Genomic DNA, 21,131 nt, shown 5'->3' with positions numbered 1-21,131 from the left:
ATAGTTATATACAGAAGTAATTATATATGTGTGTATACATGGGTCAGTATACACATATGTCTCTGCTCTGTCAACTGAGAGGGTGTAGAAACAACAATATCGCAATAGCAGTGAGCACACCTAGTGCCCAAATTTTGGTTTATAATACTATCCTCCAATAAAAGGAACCAGAAGAAATGATTGAGGCAGGAAATATACAAGGTGAGCCTGGAGCAGCCTGTAGTCCAGAAAGTAAAGAAGTTCTGGGAGAAAAATACCTTACGATAGAGGTGTATCAAAGGGACACAGAAGCCAACTGAAAGAGCTCCCAATGGCCAAAGTCGGAACAATTTCGGCAACAAATAAATAAAGCAGTATTACGTATAAATACATAATATTCCCAATCACCATCAGCTGATATAAATGAGTGTATAAATTAATAAACGAAGGAGAATAGACAAATATCCTGTGAAAAAATGCAAATAATGTATGTCAATACTCAGCCCTGAAGAAAGTAAAGCATAACTCCCGCTCCTGAAGCGTGGGCTGCACACAGTGACCTTCTTACAAAGACAACAGCACGCACGGCGGGGAGCGGGAAGTAACTTGGCACTGGAGAAACCTGATAAGCACTACCTCAGCCAGCGCCAGCTCCACATCAGCAGTGATAAATCATGTTGACAGTACACGAGTATATCCTTGACACGATGTGATGCAAATGGCATTTTACCTCTGTGATCTTCCTCCCCAAAACCCATACACCCAGTTTAATCATGAGAAAAACATCAGGCAAATCTCACTTGAGGGATGATCTACAAAGACCTTACCAATACTCATCAAGTTCATCAAAAACTTAATCAGAAAAGCCTGAGAAACTGACAAAGCCAAGAGACACCTAAGGAGACATGACGATTACATGCAATGTGGTGTCCTGGATGGGACTGTGGAACAGAAAAAGGCCAGCGCATAAACACCAAGGAAACCTCAATAAAGTATGGATTTCAGTTAGTAATGATGTATCATCATTGGTTCTTTAACTGTAACAAATGCACTAATGTAAGAGGTTAGTAACAGAATAGAGTACTGGATGCAATTATTTCCTTTTACTTTTTTTTTTTTTGTAAAGCTAAAACTGTTCTAAATATTAAGGTTCTCTTTAAAAGACAGTACAAACACATTCATTTCTCTTTATCCTCTTAACTTATTTAAAAAGCAACTGCATAAAATTGTAACTATAAAATTATACTGTCGGGCTTGTATCACACAGAATTTCCTAAGAAGACATAACAATCCTAAATGTCTACATACCTAACCATAGTGCTTCAAAATACACTCAGCAAAAAACTGATAGAACTGAAAGGAGAATTAGACAAATCCACACTTATATGTGGAGACTTCAACATTCCTCCATGATCAACACAAATAGAAAGTCAAGAAATACAAGAAAGAACTGAACAACACCATCAGCCAACTAGATCCGATTGATATCTATGTCACCCAATAATGGCATAGTACAAATTCTTTACAAGTGCACATAAAACACGCCATCAGCAAATTCAGAAAAGTGATGGCAGAGGGATACCAACTCTATCAGCTATGTTTTATTAGGCTGGTCTGGGTACACTGTATTATTCTTTATGCTATTATACGTCCTATTTAATTGTAAAAGTGTAAGCTCTTTACTTTGAATATATTCTCTGGTAAACCTTTTATTTAGTGGTTTGGAGAGGGGGAAGGCAGGTCTCCATATATTTTATTAACAAAATGGGAGTATACCAAAAACCATAAGCTCTGTGCTTTTACCCAAATGAACAGAAACTCTCACAAACTCCATAATTTGGTACAATATTTATTACTTCAAATCTTCAGCAATGTCTTCTATAAGCACCCCAACAATATTTGCTGACAAAGGACGCATTTCACCAAACTAAAATTATTAATTTGTCTATATATTATTTCAGCCATTACTACAAAAATAGGAAGAACAAAGGTTTGTGGCTTTTTGTTTCTTACTCCTGAAGTAAGAAATCTCCACGAAACCTCTAAAAAAGTAAAAAGCTAAAATTTTAAAGTATTAGATTAATTAGCACATGACTATAATCATCACTGAAAAAGCTCAGTAACTTTGCCTTCGAATTCTGAATGCTTAGTTTTAAAATATCTCAACTGATAACACTGGCCTCATACTATCATCAGTAGCTGTCTGAGGCACAATATACTCAATGGTATATATAAATAAATCCATATACCAAAGAGCATTTTAAACCATTTAAAGGCTGTTTTTTTACTGATTCCCCTTCAATCTGCTTAGACTATTGTTTTTGTACTTTGCAACTGACTGACAACAAGCCCATAAAATAAACAAAAGTGTCAGCTCTGCTTTTTTCTTGCAGGTCATGTGCCCTGGCATTATTACTTCAATCTTGAGTTGAATCTGAAACTTCAATCTGCAGTTTCTTTGTAGGAATCTTTTTAAGCCCTTTGTCTATTGAGCAAGATTCATTTCATTCCAATCAGATAATAGAATCTGAAAGACCACTAAACCAAGCAGAGGAGAACTGCAATTCATCTGAGCAGAAAGTAAGCAAGTAAATAAGGCGGCTCACATACCAGCCCCTCCAGGCTGATGTGTCCCCCCTCCCCTCCCCTCAGGTCACCGCACTTACCAGACCTGGTGTGTATCATTAGACATACAGATGGATGTAAAGTGTCAACCTATGGATTAAATATTAGTAAAAATTAACTGCCCATATTTTCTTGTTATACCCTACCTAGAGGATCACTTGCGCATGTCTCCCACTTTTGAAACCATTGATCTTTAAAAAAATTATTTTTTAATTTAAAAAAAAAACAAGATTGAGAAGACAGGAATGACTGTGCCTAGCCAGAGGAGCAAATGAAGACTACGGATGGTAAAATCAGACGAGTAAATTTAGCACCTAAGTGGTTACTTAACTTGGCCTAAGGTTACAAAGCTAGTAATTTGTGGATTTAGGCAACAGATTTGACTCAAAAGTCCATTCTTTCTCCGCTGTGTCACATCGCCTCCATCAGAACATAGGATCCCAGGAGAGAGGAAACACAGGTCCCCAAACAGTGGTGTTGGATCAGAACTTAACTCATAGTTAAACAGGGTCTGGAGGATGGAACTACAAAACACCTGGACCCTGGTTAGTCCTGTCTAGGAAGTAATGTGTTTCAGAGTTAGACTAGGTCTGCGGGCAGGAGGTGAGTAACCCCCACAGTAAAACTAAAGAAAAAGAGGAGTGGCTTTCCTGCTGCTGAACTTTGGGGGCCTGCTGGGAACCAGATTTCTATAATGAACAAGTACATCTGGAAAGCTGTGGTCCATGGCCATTTTTGCCGGCTATTTAAGCAGGGTCTCTGGAACCAGAGGGAGCACACAGCTCTTCTTAAAATTTAAGCAGGATCTCTGGAACCAGAGGGAGCACACAGTTCTTCTTAAAATTGAAGGCGTTTATGCTTGAGATTAAACTAAAAGAGATGTGCTTCTGTGCACAAAGCAAAGAGCAACACAGTGACTCCTGGTGGCAAATGGAACAAAACCCAGGTCACTAGAGAAAGGTAACTTGTGCTCATGGGAGCAGCAGATGGCTCATGCCAAATTCCGAAGCAACTTCTCGTTAAGGCCATTGGATACAGAATCTGTGCAATGCTGTACCCCTCAAGGATGTAAACTTATTGAAAGTAAATAAATAAAATGAATTTAAAAAAAGAAAAAAACTAAACCAAAGGCAGCAGGCTCTAGCCCTGGCCAGGTAGCTCAGTTGGTTAGAGCATCACCCCAATACACCAAGGTTGCTGGTTTGATCCCTGGTCAGGGGAAATATAAGAATCAACCAATGAACACATAAATAAGTGGAACAACAAATTAATGTTTCTCTCTCTCCAAAATCAATAAATTTCTTTAAAATTTAAAATAAAAGAGAGAGAGAGAAGGCTCTAGAAATGTTTCCGGAATGTCTCTACACTGTACCTAAGTGATAAATATCCTTCATTTCCCTTTGAATCTTTTTCTTAATGTCTTAACCCTTCCAGTTCTCAGTTACTAAAAGAAGCCAGGTATCAAAATTTCTTATGCAAGTTCACTGTCCCCCAATAAAACCCCTGTGGGTTTTTCTCTGGATAGCTATGTAATTAAAAAGTCAGAGATGACTGAGATTTTCATTACTGAGTAATTATGTGTAACTAGTCCAACTTAGTACTTAGCTGTAACTAGTCCAACTTCCCTGAAAGAGAACTTCCTTGCTTATTTCAGGAAAATTCTCTACTGTCCTTCCTCCAGTACTTCTTCTTTTTTCTTCTCTTTTAGATTAAAAAAAAAAAAATGCCAGGGAAAGTACATGCTTGTAAAACCCTGGAGATTTTCTATTTTACAAATCTGAAAAAGTTTTCTAGGTTCCAATAAAAAAAACTTGCAAATACTACACTCTACTACACAGAGCTCTAAACAGCAAGAAGAACCTCACTGGGATATGGGAACATTATTAATTAAAGTATATAAAGCATTTAGCACAATGCCTGGCACATTAAGGGCCTAATAAAAGTTAGCTACTACTATTATTGTTGGTGTTACTATGTAACTTCCTTCTTGGATGATGCCTAGCCTAGAATTCTATAATCAAGGCTCCTTTTTCTTAATTTACAGTTCCTCGGACTCACTTAAAATTGTAAACATATAGACTTGGAAGAATAAATACTCTATTATTAATCATTTGCAACATTTGAAATCTAGAATAAAGAAAAGGTTTTTAACAAAACTGAAAGGAAGCAAAGTGATAGAAGTGTAACATGGCCAAGGAATCATCTTTAGAACATAAGAAAATAAGGAGACAGTTAAGTCACAAAAGGAGAAACAGGTGCCTCTAGCCCACTAAAGACAAACCTCGCCATTTATCCTAAAACCTACCATGGTTAGCCCTGACTCATGTGGCACAGTTGGTTGGGTGTAATCCTGCAAACAAAAGGCCACCGGTTCGATTCTCAATCAGGGCACATGCCCGGGGTTGCAGGTTTGGTCCCCAGTCAGGATTCAGATCAATGTTTCTCTCCCTTCCCTCTCTTTCTCCCTCTCTTTCTCCCTCCCTTCCCTTCTCTCTAAAATAAATAAATAAATAAAATAAATAAAATCTTTAAAGAAAAAACCTACCATGGACTGCCCAGTTCATAAGAGAACATTTTAGTTCTAAGCAAAGATACTAAACTAGTTATCTAATAAGGAAATAGTAAAAGCATATAAACAATAAAGAAAAAGGTGTACTTGAAATGACATGTGAAATTCTAATTTTCATAGTCATATTTCATAAAAAGTATCCTTGTTAGTTATTTCTTTTTTTTTAATTATTTATTTGTTTGTTTGTTTATTTTATTTTTAGAGAGAGGGGAAAGGAGAAAGAGAGGGAGGGAAACATCACTGTGTGGTTGCCTCTCACTTGCGCCCCAACAGGGGACCTGAAGTGCAACCTAGTCATGTGCCCTGACTGAGAATCGAACCAGCGACACTTAGCTCGCAGTCCGACACTCAATCCACTGAACCACAGCAGCCAGGGTTAGTTATTTCTATATTTAAGCCTGTCCCTGTAGAGAATTTTTTAGAAATATATATAAGAATTACTTCCTCAAATGATTTTGGAATTCATGAAAAAAAATAAGACACATTAAATGTGTTCCAACCTAAACCAAATTATTTGTATTTCTTTTTTACCATAATAGCAATGTGTAGGCTTCACATCTAAATCCTGGATGTTAACAATTTCTTTTCTGAGTCTCATAACGTTAATTTCAGTTAACGCATTGGTAGTAATGATTATGAGCTACAAAGACCACAAGCAAAGCAATAAAGAATTAGAATGTGAGGTCTTGGAAATAACCTACCCCAGACCCCATATTTTGCACATTCAAATAAATGAATGTGTCATCCCAGCATATAACCATACTTCACAATAAGGAAATGGAAACAGAAACCCAGAACCCCTAATGCCCAGTCCATTATACGACCTTTCTACATGTGACTAGGATAATTTTTCTGTGTACGGTCTGTAGGGAAGATTTCATAAGCACTAAATTAAAGCCACAAATTTAAAACTTTAGTGTATCAAAAGACCAATTTTTAAAATTTTTTAAAAGACAAGCCACAAACTTGAAGAAGATATTTGAACACATATAAATGAAATATTAGCATCCAAAATGTAATGAAAATTATAAATCAATATGAGAAAACAACACAACAGAAAAACAGGTAAATGATGAAAACAAGCAAATCACAGAGAGGAAACCTAAAGAACAAATGAAAACGTGGAGCAATATCCAAACTCACCAGTAATCAGAAAAACATATATTAAAACACAAAATAAGCCATGGTCAGTATGGCTCAGTTGGCTGGAGTGGCATCCGTAAACCTAAAGGTTGTCGACTTGATCCTCAGGCAGGGCACATACCTAGGTTGTGGGTTAAATCCCCCGTCGGGGCGTGTCTTTGAGGCAACCAATCAGTGTTTCTCTCTCTCATCAATGTTTCTCCCTCCCTTCCTCTCTCTCTACAAGCAATGAGAAAATGTCCTCAGGTGAGGATTTAAAGAAATAATAATAAGATTACATTGTACATCAAGAAGATTTACAAAAATGATAAAGCCTAACAACACCAAAGGTTGACGGGGCAGGCAAGCAACAGAAGCCGCCCACAGCTGGTGTGAATGTTAACTGGTAAAAGCACTTCAGGGAGAAATGTGGCAATATCCACAAAAGAAGATGTGCATGGCACACAAGCCGGTGGCTTCTCCCAGGTACACACTCTGAAAGACATGCATGAGTGCACGAGGAGATGTGACAAGAATATTCATAGCAGCATAATCTGTAATAGCAAAAAAAAAAAAAAAATCAGAACAAACTAATTGCTAATCCTCAGGAAAATATAAAGGTAAATTGTGATGCAGTCAAACAACAGAACCCTATTCAGCCAAGAAAATATACATGCTAGAGCTACATCTACCCAAACAAATGAGTATCACGATATTGAGGTAAAAAAATTACAAAAATATATAATTAACACAGCTAATATAAAGGTTTTTAAAATATAAAACTTTTATATCTTAGGGTTATTGAAATAACAGAAATATGAAAATCTGTACAGGAATGAAAAGCATCAAATTTAGAACAGTGGCTCCCTCGGAAGAAGAAAATGCAATTGGGAAAGGGGTGCATGGGAGTTCATGTTTAAAAGGAGCCTAGTTTCTTAAGTTGTGTGTACTTAGCTATTCACTATTTATATTTTCTATACCTCTTTCAGGACTAATATTGCATAATATTTAAAGAGTTAAAAAAAAATAAACCCAAGATCCAACCAAAATAGTTTTACACCAGAGCCCACATGCTTCACCATGACACTATTCTATTTTCGTTTGTGCAATGAAGAAAGGTTTAGTCATTCAGACTGGTTAAAAGAAATGAAGTACCTGACTAAAGAGCAAGTCCCTAAAGGAAATAATATTGGAGACACAAAATGGCCACACCACCATGCTCAGGAATCATGTGAGTAAGCCACGAGACAAAGCCGAAGTTGAAATCAGAATATGAAAGTCTGGCTGAGAGATAGCATGTAGAAAGAACATGAGCTTTGAAATCCAAGCTGGGTTCAAATACTACCCCAGTCACTGATTAGTTGTGTGGCCCCAAACAAGTTCTAACTTCTCGGAGCTCAATTTCCTCACCCATACACTGGAAATGCCATACCTAGCTGCCAAAGATGTAAAGATTCAAGAGTAGCCATTATCCATGAACATTCCTTGACACACAGTAGCCTCATAATAGGTAATAGTTATTACTTACAGAAGAAAGTCTCTCTTGCAAGAGAAGACAGAGCAGGGAAAGACCGAAGTTAAAAGGGGGAAGTCAATAGTCTAGAAAAACAAACCAGGAAAAAGCTAAAATGGTTAGGGGTTGAAAAAGTCCTTGTAGAGTCCCAGAAGTTACCAAATTAAAAAATGCATATATTTTAAATGAGTACTATTTCATTATAGTGAGGCTTAGTTACAAGAATATGTAGTCCAAACCTGACTATTTCTATATTTCACTCCTGTTTTAGTTTATACATAATGTTGTTAATATGCAAATATTCAAAATAAAAATGTGTTATCTTTAAAGGTTCATTTTTTTTGTTAAAAATGCATTACTAAGTAAATCATATAAATATATGCTTCTCTTGGTTATCTGTAACTCAGAAAAGTCTCTCCTACTCTTAATATATTGAAAAAAAACAATGATAATTTCAACAAATGCCCCCCAGAAGCCCTTGATAAAATTCAATACACAATAAAAATACAAGCCATGAACAGAAGAAAACTTCCTTAAGGTGACAAAGACATCTACCAGAAACCTTCAGTAAGAATGATACCTAACAGTGAAACACTGGAAGCATTCCCATTCAGGAAAAAGATAAAAATGCCCTTTATCACTGCTATTCAACTCTTGTACTAAAGGGCCTAGGTATTGTAATAACACAGAAAACAAAATAAGCATATAAAGTTTAGAAAGAAGCCGGGCCAGTTAAGTCCCCTAGTCAAAGCAGTTCAGTAAGTAGACACTTGGATGCATCCCTTCTGCTTCAAATACACAGTAATAAATAAAATATTTTTAGAATATATTTTAAATGACTTAGAAAGGTTCAACGAGAAAAACCTCCATTTGGATCAGAAACAGAACAGACACACAAAACTGTGAGCAGGACTGAAGTTACAGGCTTGCTGGACACTGAGTCCAGAAGCAGGTGTGTACTTTCTGCAGAGCAGTAGTGACACACAAAGCAAAGGACCTGGAGAAACAGGAGACACCTGAGCCACACTCACAGCTGAAAGCCAAGGATGAGGCTGGAGTTAAAAGGAAGCTACAAAATGCTGCTGCCAGTCTTTGCCGAGAACTAGTTTACGCAATGCTTACGAAGTAGGAAGATAAAACACAGGCTCGTGACCAGGACTGCACCAAGACACTCACAATACGCTGTGAGCGGATGTAAAATAGCCCCAATTACCTCAAAGAGCAGGACCCCTGACCCACCATGATCACATCTGACTTTTTACCAGGTCAATGAAAGCACCACACAGAGGAGGGTGAGCACAGAGATAAGAAAAACAAAATCAAAAGCACTAACACTCAAGGCTGGAAATCAACACTTCAAAACACACAAAGAAATGTAATGCAAAGAAAGAGAGCCAACAAAAGCAACAACTGGAATATGAATTCCAGATGAAGTTTAATTTTACCGAAAAGTTTGACAAACACTTATTTTTAAGTATATTTAGAGTGTTTAGAATATAAACTTTTTAAATTATTAGAATTGCAAAATTGTACAGCCACTTTGGAAGACATGCAGTTTCTTACAAAACTAAATTTACTCTTAACCATATGATCCAGCAATCATGCTCCTAAGAATGTATTCAAAACAGCTGAAAACTTATACCCACACAAAAACCTGCACATGAATATTAATAGAACCTTTATTCAAAATTATCAAAAACTGCCCTAGCTGGTGTGGCTCAGTGGATTGATTGCAGACCTGTGAACTGAGAGGTCACCAGTTCAATTCCCAGTCAGGGCACATGTCTGGATTGCAAGCCAGTTCCCTGGTTTGGGCTGTGCAAGGGGCAACCAACTGATGTTTCTCTTGCACATTGATGTTTCTCTCCCTCTCTTTCTCCCTCCCTTCCTCCCTCTCTGAAAATAAATAAATAAAATCTTTTTAAAAAGTTATCTAAAGCTGGAAGTAACCAAAATGTCCTACAATAGGAGTATGGATAAACAAACTGTGGTACTTTCATATAAGGGAATATTATTGAGCAATGAAAATAAATGAGTCAGGAAAAGACTTTGAGGAACTTAAATGCATAATGCTAGTAAGTAAAAGAGACCAGTCTGAAAGGTTACAATACTGTATGATCCCAACTCTCTGAAATTCTGGAAAAGGCAAAGCTATAGATACAGTAAAATGATCAGTGGTTGTCAGGAGCTCAGGAGGAGGGAGGGAAAAATTGAATAGGTGGAACATAGAGGATTTTTAGGGCCATGAAATTATTCTGTATAATACTGCAATGACATTACATAAAATGTCATGTTTCATGACATACATTTGTGAAACCCCATAGAACTACGTAAAAAAAAGTAAAGCCTAATATATACTATGAACTTAAGTTAATAATAATGTATCATCAGTTGTAACAAATGTACCACACTAACGCAAGATATTAGTAACAGGAGAAATTGCACCTGGGGAAGAACGGGTATATAGGAAGTCCTTGTACTACCCACCCATTTTGGTCATATTCAGTTATGTATATAACTTTTTAAATTATCATGGACAGGTCCACTTCTGGATATATACACAAGAGAATTGAAAGCAGGGACTTGAAAGTGTATTTGCACACTCATGTTCACAACAGCATTATTTATTCACAATAGCCAAAAGCTGGAAACAACTAAAATGTCCAGTGACGGATAAATGAATAAACAAATGTGATATATACACACAATGAAATAATATTCAGCCTGAAAAAGGGAAAAAAATCCTGACACATGCAACAATATAAACACTGGAAACATTATGCTAAGTTAAATACAACAAACACGAAAGGACAAATATTGCATGATTCCACTTATATGAGGTACCAGGGTCGTCAAATTCACAGAGACAAAAGGAGAACAGTAGTTGCTCATGCTGAGGGGAGGAGAGAACCGGGAGGTAGTGTTTAACGGGTACAGAGTTTCAGATGGAAAGATGAAACAGTTCTCGCCCTGGCCTGGTGACTCAGTCGGTTAGTGTCATCCCGCACACCAACAGGTTGTGAGTTCAACCCCCAGTCTGGGAATATGCCTGGGTTGCAGGTTCAGTCCCCAGCTGGGGTGTGTGCAGGAAGCAACAGATCGATGTTTCTCTCTCACACTGATGGCAAGCACACTCTCTTTTCCTCTCTCTCTGAAATCAATTAAATATGTCCTTGAGTAAGAAATGGAAAAAAAAAGTTCTGGAGATGGATGGTGGTGATGGTTGCACACACTGTCAACGTATTTAATGACACAGAACTGTACACTTAAAAATGGTTAAAATGGTAAATTTTATGTCATGTATATTTTGCCACAATAAAAAGATTAGAAAAGCCCTGACCAGTGTAGCTCAGTTGGTTTGGCATCATTCAGCAAAGCAAAAGGTCACTGGTTTGATTCCCAGTCGGAGCACATGCTTGGGTCGCGGGTTTGGTCCCCAGTTGGGGTACATACAAGAAGCAATGGATTAATATTTTTCTCTCACGTTGATGTTTCTCTCCCTCTCTTTCTCCCTTCCTTCCCCTCTCTCTAAAAATAAATAAATAGGATCTTTTTTAAAATTATGAGAGAAAGTGCTAAAAAATTGATTATCTCAATTAAAAAACAAATTATCTCTCTTCATTATACCATATAGAAATTTCACACTGAAAGCAAATTGTACTGTTTAATTTTAGAAGGAAATACAGAAATATATCATTCATACCCTGAGGTAGAGAAAATTTACTTAACCAGACACACACACAAAAAAATTATTTTTTTAATTTAAGGGAATTTTTTCATAAACATAACATGAAAATTTGAAACTCGTACACATCCAAAGACACTGTGAACAAAGGGAAAAGGCAAGACACAGACTGGCAGGGTGCCTTCACAACACCTACAGGTAACCCCTGTATAACACGGTTGTTAGGTTCCTAACAAACGTCGTGTTATACGAATCCGTGTTATACGAAACAAAGAACTAGTACAAAAAGGGGGGTTAGGTTCCAAAAATTAAAAAAAAACATACTATTATATTTTTATAGTTAAGAGAAATATCTTTATTAAAGCAATTTTCATCAAAAGTATTACATATTAATATGAATTAAGTAATGTCTTCGTCATAGCTACTAAGCTCCATTAACCAAATTCGTTTTCTTTTTGACAAGATATCCTCATCCTGTGAAATTTTTTCAGCATTATCTTGATTTCTATGCTCTTTTTGCAAAAAATCTGTTATTTTAGATTACTTGCTTTTAGCTGAGATCTTTGTAAACTTCATTATATGGTGCTAAGCACTTTTAAAGTTCTCTCTTAAACATTGTGCTCCTTTCAGTGCAAGGATCTTCATTTAAGAAATATGCCTCTTAACTGTTTGGCTAAGTCTAGGCCTTTCCTTATGCTTTTTAGAGTAAACTGATATGACATACGTGCTCAAATGAAAATTTTTAAATGAGTTATCTTTTGCTCTTAAAAGTTTTTATCACGTTCAGTATTGTACAGTGATATCCCTAATTTCGTGTTACACGGGAGTTTTCCGCTAATTCTCTGTGTTATAGCAAAACCGTGTTATAAGAGTACTGTGTTATACGGGGGATACTTGTAAATCCATCAAAACAATTAGTATCCAAAATAATCTAACTGTCCCTCACTGAATGAAGGATAAACCATCATTTCAGTCTACAATTGAACACTACTCAGCAATTAAAAATAACTGAACCAGATCCACAAGCAGCAACATGGTTAAATCTCCAGCAATTAAAATTTTAAATGTGCACCCCTTTGACCCAGCAAGTCAGCTTTTCATTCACTGCAGCAATGTCTGAAACTACACTACAATACACACTTCATAAGAGTGTGTAGTAGTCAAGAAGGATCAGGGAGATCCCTGTTTCAACATGGAAAGATCTCAAATATTCTGTTAGAAAACAAGCTGCAGAGCAAGTGTACAGTATCATGTCCTGAACATGGGGACTATGGGGAAAGCCAGCTTTTGTCTGTATTACGTATATATAGATGAAAATGCACAGAGAAAGGCTGGGAAGGATCACAACAAACTGTTAACTACAGTTTCAGTGGAGAAGGGAGTGCACCAGGAGGGTTTTATTCTGTCTGCACTGTTTGAGTATTTTTTAAGTGTGCATTCATGAGCACCCAGCCACACAGACTGTGTCCCATACAACACCAGGAGCTGCCACTCACAAGGACTCTGCTGTGAATGGCACCCCCAAAAGCTGGGCAGTATACATTCTGCACAACTAGATACCACATCCCTGATGCTTGTGTAATTAGAAATGAATTAAATAAGGGGCGGGAGGGGGGGGTCTGCCAACCAGAATGAGGAAACTTTCTGGGATGATGTAAGTTTCCATATCCTGATTGGGATACTGGTTACAAACTATATACATTTTCAAAACTCATTCTACATAGACATCTATGCACTTTATATGTAAACTATGTATCAATAAAGTTAATTTTAAAATAAATATAAATTAAATACATAAATAAAATACACTATCACTGGGAGAACCTGGAACAAGGTACCCAAATTACAAGACCCAAAACAAGAACTGGTAGACCTGCTGGATGCACTCTGAACTACACTAAACAGTAGTAAAACTAAACAGAAATCAAATCCATTCTTCAGGACTGACCACACAATGCAAAATTTGGATTAATGTGACCTTACTTTTTATATGAGGAAACAAAGGTCATTAAAGAGTTCTAGTAAGGATATAATAAATAAGAGGTAATTTAGCATTTTACTGGTTCTAAGTCTAATTTTCTAAGTACAAATTTAGTCTCTCACACAGTGGACATTCAAAATCCTCCTCAGCGTTGCTTTGACTACATAACTCCCTTCAAAGGTAACTTCCACTTATGTATGATAAAAATACTCACAGAACTCATAAAAGGTCAAGTTTTAATTTGGCAGACAAAGTAACCTAACAGGCACTGCAACCCGGGGAACTGAAACAGCAGACCGGAGCTGGAGAGTCCAGAAATCCAACCAAGGCAGAGAACAGGCAGACTTCCAGCCCATACAGAGAAGCAGAAATACATTCATTCTCTTACTACAGACCTACAATCTAAGAGGCAGGATAAAAGTTTTAAAAAAATAAAAAAGTGTTCCTTAGACTAAATTAATATTCTTCAAGTGACAGAAAAGAGCCAGAAAGGGATGATGTGAAGCAATGGTCCAAGGAATAAGTTACTGACGGCCAGCTTGCAATAAAGATGTGAACGCGGCAGCATGGCCGCAGGAAACCACAACTCCATCACCTTAGCCATTGTTCTAAATGCCCAGACCTATGAACCTGGGCTACCTTACATGGCAAAAAAGGGGGGTGGGGGGGCGGGCAGGGGGTGGACTTTTACGAACCGGGGAAGTCCATCAGCCATCCCTAACACCAAATTAACACTGCTCTGTGTAATACACAGCGAAACCTTGCTTGGTTCATTCATTCAGGCAATACCCGTTTCTTGCAAAACCGCTCTTGGGCCAGGCACTGTTCTTGTCACTGAGGATTTCGCAGTGAACAGTCACGGAGCTTAATAATAGTTGGGAAGGAAGGGAACTTCTTGTCTCTTTTCCAATTTTTTCTTCTTTTCTCCCTTTAAATGTCACACAGAAGAGCCTTCAAAAATCTCCTAAGAAAAGTTTCTCCCACAAGCTTCCTTGACCCTCCTGCTTTATCTCCAAACCAAGCAACTTAGGGCTCCAATTTTCCAATACTGGGGGGAAAAGGAAAGAGACCTAAAGTGAGTAAGGTGTGAGACAAAATTCAACGCTGCTTTGTATTTTATACGCATACTTTCACAAACGAATTGTTAGCACCTCAATAGCAAATTATGGTTGCGTTTGACACTATTTTGTGGTCCCAGTGCTGACCATGGATGGTTCTCTACCTACGGTAGCTACCTAATCAATGAACGTTTGCTAAGAATGCTGGAAGGTCTTCCTAATCCCGAGGCCTGGCACAGGAACTGAACAGCAAGCATTCGTTAGCTGCATTCTCTCTCCTCCCAGCACACTTTCCTTCCACGGGTGATACGGTGCACAGGTTCACTGTTAGGCGCCTCAGGAAATAGTGTTTTGGGGAAATTTGAAATAAATTCCCTTCTCTCTGCCAGGGCCTGCCTGCCTCACCTGCCCTCTGCCAGGACCTGCCTCCTTTGCCCCCTTTCAGCACCTAAGGCAAAGCCTCCTCCCAGCGAGCAGGGCTCCAGCAGCATCAGCCCAGCGCCCGCACCCCGGCTCTGCGCCCGACGGCCACAGTGCGCTCGGGAACCTGGTGACCCCCTCTCCGGCCCGCAGTTCAGAGCCTGGAGGCGCCGGCCCGGGGCTCCGCTCCATCCCCTCCACTCGCCCCTCCAGGGCCGTGAGCGCGGCGCCGTCTCCCCTCGCAGCGCGCGCGGTGCAGCGGCCCCGGCTCCCCACGCGCCGTGTCCGCCGCGCCTGGCCCTGCACCCCCGCAGGCACCCGAGGTCCGGGGGCTGCGCGGGATCCTTTCTGATCCCCGCGGGCTCGAGGCTCTAGCACCGTGCACCTCTTACGCAGCCGACGGCCGCCGCCGCGGACCCCCACTTTACTCACTTCCCGGCCGGAGCAGGGGGCGTCGAGAAGGTCTTTCGCGTTCGCAGCCTCCCCCGCCACCTCCGGCCCGGCGTTCGCTGCAGAAGCGACAGCGTCGCCCTCTCAGGCCCTGGAGCCGCCCCCGCGGCGAACGTTCTCAGCGCCCGGCTCGCGCTGCTTCCCCGCCCGGCACGCGCAGCGAGCCCGCCCCCAGAGCGAGAGCGCGAGGGCACGAGGGCGCGAGGACTCAAGAGGCGAGCACGCGCCACCAGCGTGAGCGCGCTTAGGGGCGGGGCTTCCGCCGCGCCGGGGAGGGGGCGGGCAAGCAGCTGGGTTCCCGTCGGGCCCCGCCCCCTGCGGCCGGTCGGGCCCCGCCCCCGCAGCCAGCCTTGGGGTTCACGGAGGGCTGGCGATACTTGTCCACTATGGACGTCTCCCGCAAGCTACGGGCGGGCGGCTAAGGTGCGTTTCAACTCCGCAGGTATTTGCCAGGCCTGCTGGATGCTCCGCCCGACGTGACTACAAGGTAAAGAATGCAAGAGACACTTCATGAATCATTCATCCACGCCTCGAGCACGAGATCCTCCCCTGAATGCTTTTCCCGAATTAATTCAACTCAGCAAGTATTTACTGAGCACTGACTCGGTACCTAACGCTGTGCCAGGTGCTGTGTGGGTACACCACCGCGGTCACGGTCCCTGGTCTCGAGGAGCGCATAACTTAGTGGAAAAGCAGCCGTATAAACACCCGGGTCTGGTGACCCGTGCAAAGCCAGTCATTGCGAGATGCTGTGGAGGGCTTTGGAGGAAGAGATTAGTCCGTTTGGACCATGGAGACAGGTTCCTAGAAGAGGGGGCTTTTGTGTTTACCCTTAAAGGAAAAAAAAGAAAGGCTTAGGAGAAAAAGGGGAGGGTATCAAGGGCTAGGAAAACAACTTTGGCAAATGAACAGAGGGTATCCAAGGTTTATCATCTCAGCAGCAGCTTTTTTGTTTTAATATTATCCATGGAAAACAGGATGATTCCAAATTAGGAACAGCTAAGCTTTTCTAATGAATCAAAGAATCATTTTCCTCAACGTTATTGAAGGCTGAAAACAGCAGTGTCCGTTAAGGACTATTGTATGTGTGTGAAGTGTGTTAAATTCCTAAATGAAGAGACCCAAAGCCAGTATTCTTTGAGTCTGGTTATTCACTGCTTTTTGGCACCTTATGACAAGGCAGATCGAGCCACCTCCTGCTGCCGTCTGCCTGCCTGCCTTTAGAACATCCTCTTCTCCTCTCATCTTCCTATTTTTAAACTCCTATGGTGAAGGAAAAATGCTGGTAACCGACTTTGTTAAGTTGGAGTAAACAGATTCCTCAAAAAAAAGCATCACCTCTCACATAGGAACTTCACAACAATTTTGCATGTTTAGATGACTTTATCACTTGTATGCAGGGCCTTGACTCTGTTCTGAATATGTTGATATACTAAGAATACAGGTACGAGACATCTTTTTTATTCACTTACAACTCTTGAGCACCAACTGTGGAGGAGGCATTGAAAGGATAAAATATTGATCCTGTTCTGTGAAGAAAAGATGTATAAATAATGTAAGATGAATATGTAAATATTGCTTTAAATATTCAAATATTTGCCCTACTGATTGAAACCAAGGTAATCTCAACATGTGGGCCAGACTGTTATAAACCATTCAGGGAATTGACTATGTTATTTCCTCACCTCCCATGTCCTCAGAAAACATCTTTCAAACATATTTCAATTATTCCCCCCTGGCTCGTTCCCAAAATCATCAACTCCTCTTACCTACTTGTTCTATTCCTTCACCATCTAGTCATGTTCAAGCTTTTCCTGTTCTAAAAGAAAAAGGAAGAGCGCTGGCCAATGTAGCTCAGTCAACTGGAGCATCGTCTCATATACCAAAAGGCTGTGGGTTAAATTCCCAGTCAAGGCACATACCTAGGTTACAGGTTCCCTCCTGATCCATGTTTCCCTCCCTCTCTCTCTCCCTTCCTATCCCTCTCTCCAAAATCAATAAGCATGACCTTGGGTAAGGATTTAGAAAAAGAAAAAGGAAGAAGCCCCCTCTGTCATTCCAGATTGTGCTGTAGGTATTGCTCCCTTTCTGCAAATTCTTTCACAGACCCCTTGAAAGTAGTTTATCTCAGCCAACCAAGCAGCTTCTCACTTCTCCCCTCATGACTAGATAGCTTTTGTCCCCATCACATCACGGCATTTCTCTCAGTCATTATGGTTGTTTAATCCTAAATATCACAGGCCATTTTGAGTCCTCCTCTTACTAGAGCTCTCCGTGGTATTTGACAACACAGAGCACTCCACTCTCTTTGAAATACACTTTGCCTTCACAATGTGACTCCTCTGCTCACCCTTCTGACCACTCTTGTCTCCAGGATTCTGTCCTCAGCTTTCATCTCACTCCATGCATCCTCCCTGAGTCATTTCATTCACTCCCTGTCTTCATCTGCCACACTTATCAGCAACTCCTAAATGCATTATCTAGCTCAGACCACTTATGGGAGTTCTGTATACACAAAAGCCTGCCAGACTGATCTATCTGAATGTCATAGAGACCCCTCAGTCTCTACATGTCCAGAACTGGTTAGCATTACTGTCCACTCAGATGCCCTATTCAGAAACCTGGGAATCATCTGCGATTCCTCTCTCTCCCTACCACACTCAACAATCCTGTTGATTTTCCCCATAAATAACTCTAGAATCTGTTCCTCTCATCCCCTCACCTAGACTAATGCAATAGCCTTTTATATAGTCTCTCCTGTAGTTTTGTTCCTTCCAATTCATATTCCATACATCATATCAGAAAGAAAAAATAACACTTGCAAAAATGTGCTGTCCATGGTGTCACTGCTCAGGATGGCACACAAGACTTCCATTTAATCCTTGCCTACCTTGTCACCTCCTACACACACCTCATCCCAGCTCCTGGAGTGTTCCTACTTTTTCTTTCCTCCATCCTTTTGTACTTATTTCTCTCTCTTGGAATGTCATTAGAACACAAGCAAAGAATGTCCAAAATATGTGTAGCTGAAGTTTCTGGTATATTGAAACCGTTATTCAAGAAACTTTCTAGGAATAAGAAGATGTAAATCTACATAATGAAAGTACCCACATGAGCTTGAGGAAATGACCACAGTATGATCTATTCTGAGAGCTAGCATCTTAAAATTATTAGACTAAATAATAATAATAATATACTCTTCAAAAATCTCCACACAAAAAGTTCAAATTGCTTAAAAGGATAAGAAAATTAGACTGCAGTACATCAAAGATGGCTGCAAATTCCCTATCACTTCTTTTGTCCCAGGCTGGCTGGAGTGAATTGCTTGACCAAAGTCTTGAAGAGTCCAGCTGGGTCTTTGGGAACACTAGCTCTTGATGCCCTGTACTACTATGTAAAATATCTAACTCTCTGTGGAGAGGTTCTGAGACTACCCAGGGCAGAAGAGAAACCTAGCTGATCTTAGCTAACATGGGTGAAGTCATCATGAATGCCTTATATCAGTCCAGCCATCAGCTGAATACTACTGAGTGGCCCCAGTTGAAGCCATGCGGAGCAGAAAATCATCCAACTGAACCCCACCCAAATTCCTGACTACAAAGATTGTGAAATTATAATAAAAACAGTCCTTATTTTAAGCCATTACTTTTTAGAATACATAGTTTGTTATAGAGTGTGGTAAACAAAATATTTGGCATCAGACTTCTCAAGAGCCAAACAAGGCACTAATGATGCAGCACTTTCTAAAGACTCAAGGAAAGGAGATGCAAGTTAAGGATTTTATATCCATCATGCCGTTTTTCAAACATTAAAGGCCATAGAAAACACATTTTAAAATGCAATAATTCAAAGAACTATGCACATAAGCCCATCCTAAGTATTATAGCAGGGATCAGCAAATTTTTTCTAAAACACCAAATAGTAAATATTTTGGTTTTCAGGCCTAACTATTCAACTCTGCATGGTAGTACAAAAGTAGCCATAGATGATATGCAAATAAGTGGGTGTGGCTATGCCTCAAATAAACTGGATTAATCAAAATAGGCAGCAGGGTTGACTTGGCCTGTGAATTGCAGTTTGCCACTCTACTAGAAGAAAAGAAAAAAAGGAAATTATTTCTAGCAAAAAATTACAAAGTCCGTGTGATTTAAGAAAATAACATGCTATGACCAAGTGGGGTTTATGTATTAGTTTGCTAGAACTGCCATAACAAAGTACCACAGACTGGCCTATAGAAGAGAAATTTATTTCCTCACAGTTTTGGAGGCTAGAAGTACAAGATCAAGGTGTTGACAGTGTTGGTGTCTTCTGAGGCCACTCTCTTTGGCTTGTAGATGGCCATCTTCTCCCTGTGCCTTCTCAGGGTCTTCCCTTTGTACTGTGAGCATCTGTGTCCTAATCTCTTCTTACAAGGACACCAGTTGTACTGGGGTAGGGCCTGCCCTAGTGACCTCATTTCAACTTAATTATGTCTTTAAAGACCTTACCTTCAAATATAGTCACAGTCTACAGCACTGGTTAGGACTTCAACTACCTAAATGTAAAAGCTGTGACTATAAGACTCTTAGACAAAAACAGGGGCGTAAATCTTCATTACTCTGGGTTTGGCAAAGCCTTCTTAGATACACCACCACAAGCACAAGTGACAAAGGAAAAAATAGACACAGTTTACTTTATCAAAATGCAAAACTGTTGTGCATCAAAGGACACCATTCAAGAAGTGCAAAGAGAGCCTACAGAATGGGAGTAAATATTTTCAATATTTATAGGATAGAAACAAATATATGTAGGATAAGAAACAAATGCAGAATATATTTTAAAAAACTACAGTTATAAAACAAATAGCCCAATTGAGAATGGGGAAATTATTCAAACAGATATTTCTTCAAAGAATATGGTCAGTAAGCACATGTAAAGATACTCAATGTGATTAGCTATTAGTGGAATGTAAATCAAAATACAATGAGATACCCCTCCACCCCACTAGGGTGGCTATAATTAAAATTACAGACAATGTGTTGGTGAGAATGTGGATGGTGCAGCTGCTCTGGAAAACAGCTTGTCAGTTCCTCAGAATGTTAAAATGAAGTATACTTCTAAGTATATACCCAAGAGACTTGAAAATATATGCCCACACAAAAACCTATGCACAAATGTTCATAGGGTCTTGTTTATAATAGACAAAAGATGAAAACAACCCAAAACTCTATTAACTGGATGGATTAAACATGCAGTAAATCCATTTATACAATAGAATATTATTCAGCAATTTTAAAAAAGGAGTACCTGCTATAAAGTGGATGAAATTTGAATACATTATGCCAAGTGAAAGAAGCCAGTCACAGAAAACCACATATTCCATGACTCTATACAGTACATGAACTGTCCAGAATAGGCAAATATCTACAGAGACAGAACGTAGATTAGTGGTTGCGAGGGGCTGGAGTGGTTGGAAGGACTGGAAAAGGACTGCTTGGATTGAGCGTCAGCCTGCAAACCAAGTGTCGCTGGTTTGATTCCCAGTCATGGCACATAACTAGATTACATGTCAGGTGCCCAGTTGGAGCTGTGTGAGAGGCAACCACACAGAGATGTTTCTCTCCCTCTCTTTCTCCTTTCCCCTCTCTCTAAAAATAAATAAATAAATAAATAAAATTGTTAAAATAAATAAATAAATATAAAAAATAAAAATAAAGTAAAAGGACTGCTAATAAGTATGAGGTTACTTT

At 39.7% G+C, this 21,131-nt stretch overlaps 1 protein-coding gene across 13 annotated transcripts in view; it reads right to left on the bottom strand.

Annotated features, from left to right (window-relative positions):
- DTNB (dystrobrevin beta) overlaps positions 1-15,564 on the bottom strand; it is a 207,661-nt gene extending 192,097 nt beyond the window's left edge. For all 13 annotated transcript variants that reach the window (XM_090281077.1, XM_090281081.1, XM_090281084.1 and 10 more), the window contains exon 1: positions 15,385-15,564. The gene's annotated coding sequence lies outside the window, so the exon portion shown is untranslated. The remainder of the gene's footprint in view (positions 1-15,384) is intronic.
- Between the last annotated feature and the right edge of the window lie 5,567 nt (positions 15,565-21,131).

The sequence above is a fragment of the Furipterus horrens genome, unplaced genomic scaffold (assembly GCF_987537825.1).
Source record: "Furipterus horrens unplaced genomic scaffold, mFurHor1.1.pri manual_scaffold_6, whole genome shotgun sequence".
NCBI lineage: Eukaryota > Metazoa > Chordata > Mammalia > Chiroptera > Furipteridae > Furipterus > Furipterus horrens.
The sequence above is the reverse complement of the archived record's forward strand: the minus strand, read 5'-3'. Positions and strand labels throughout refer to the sequence as shown.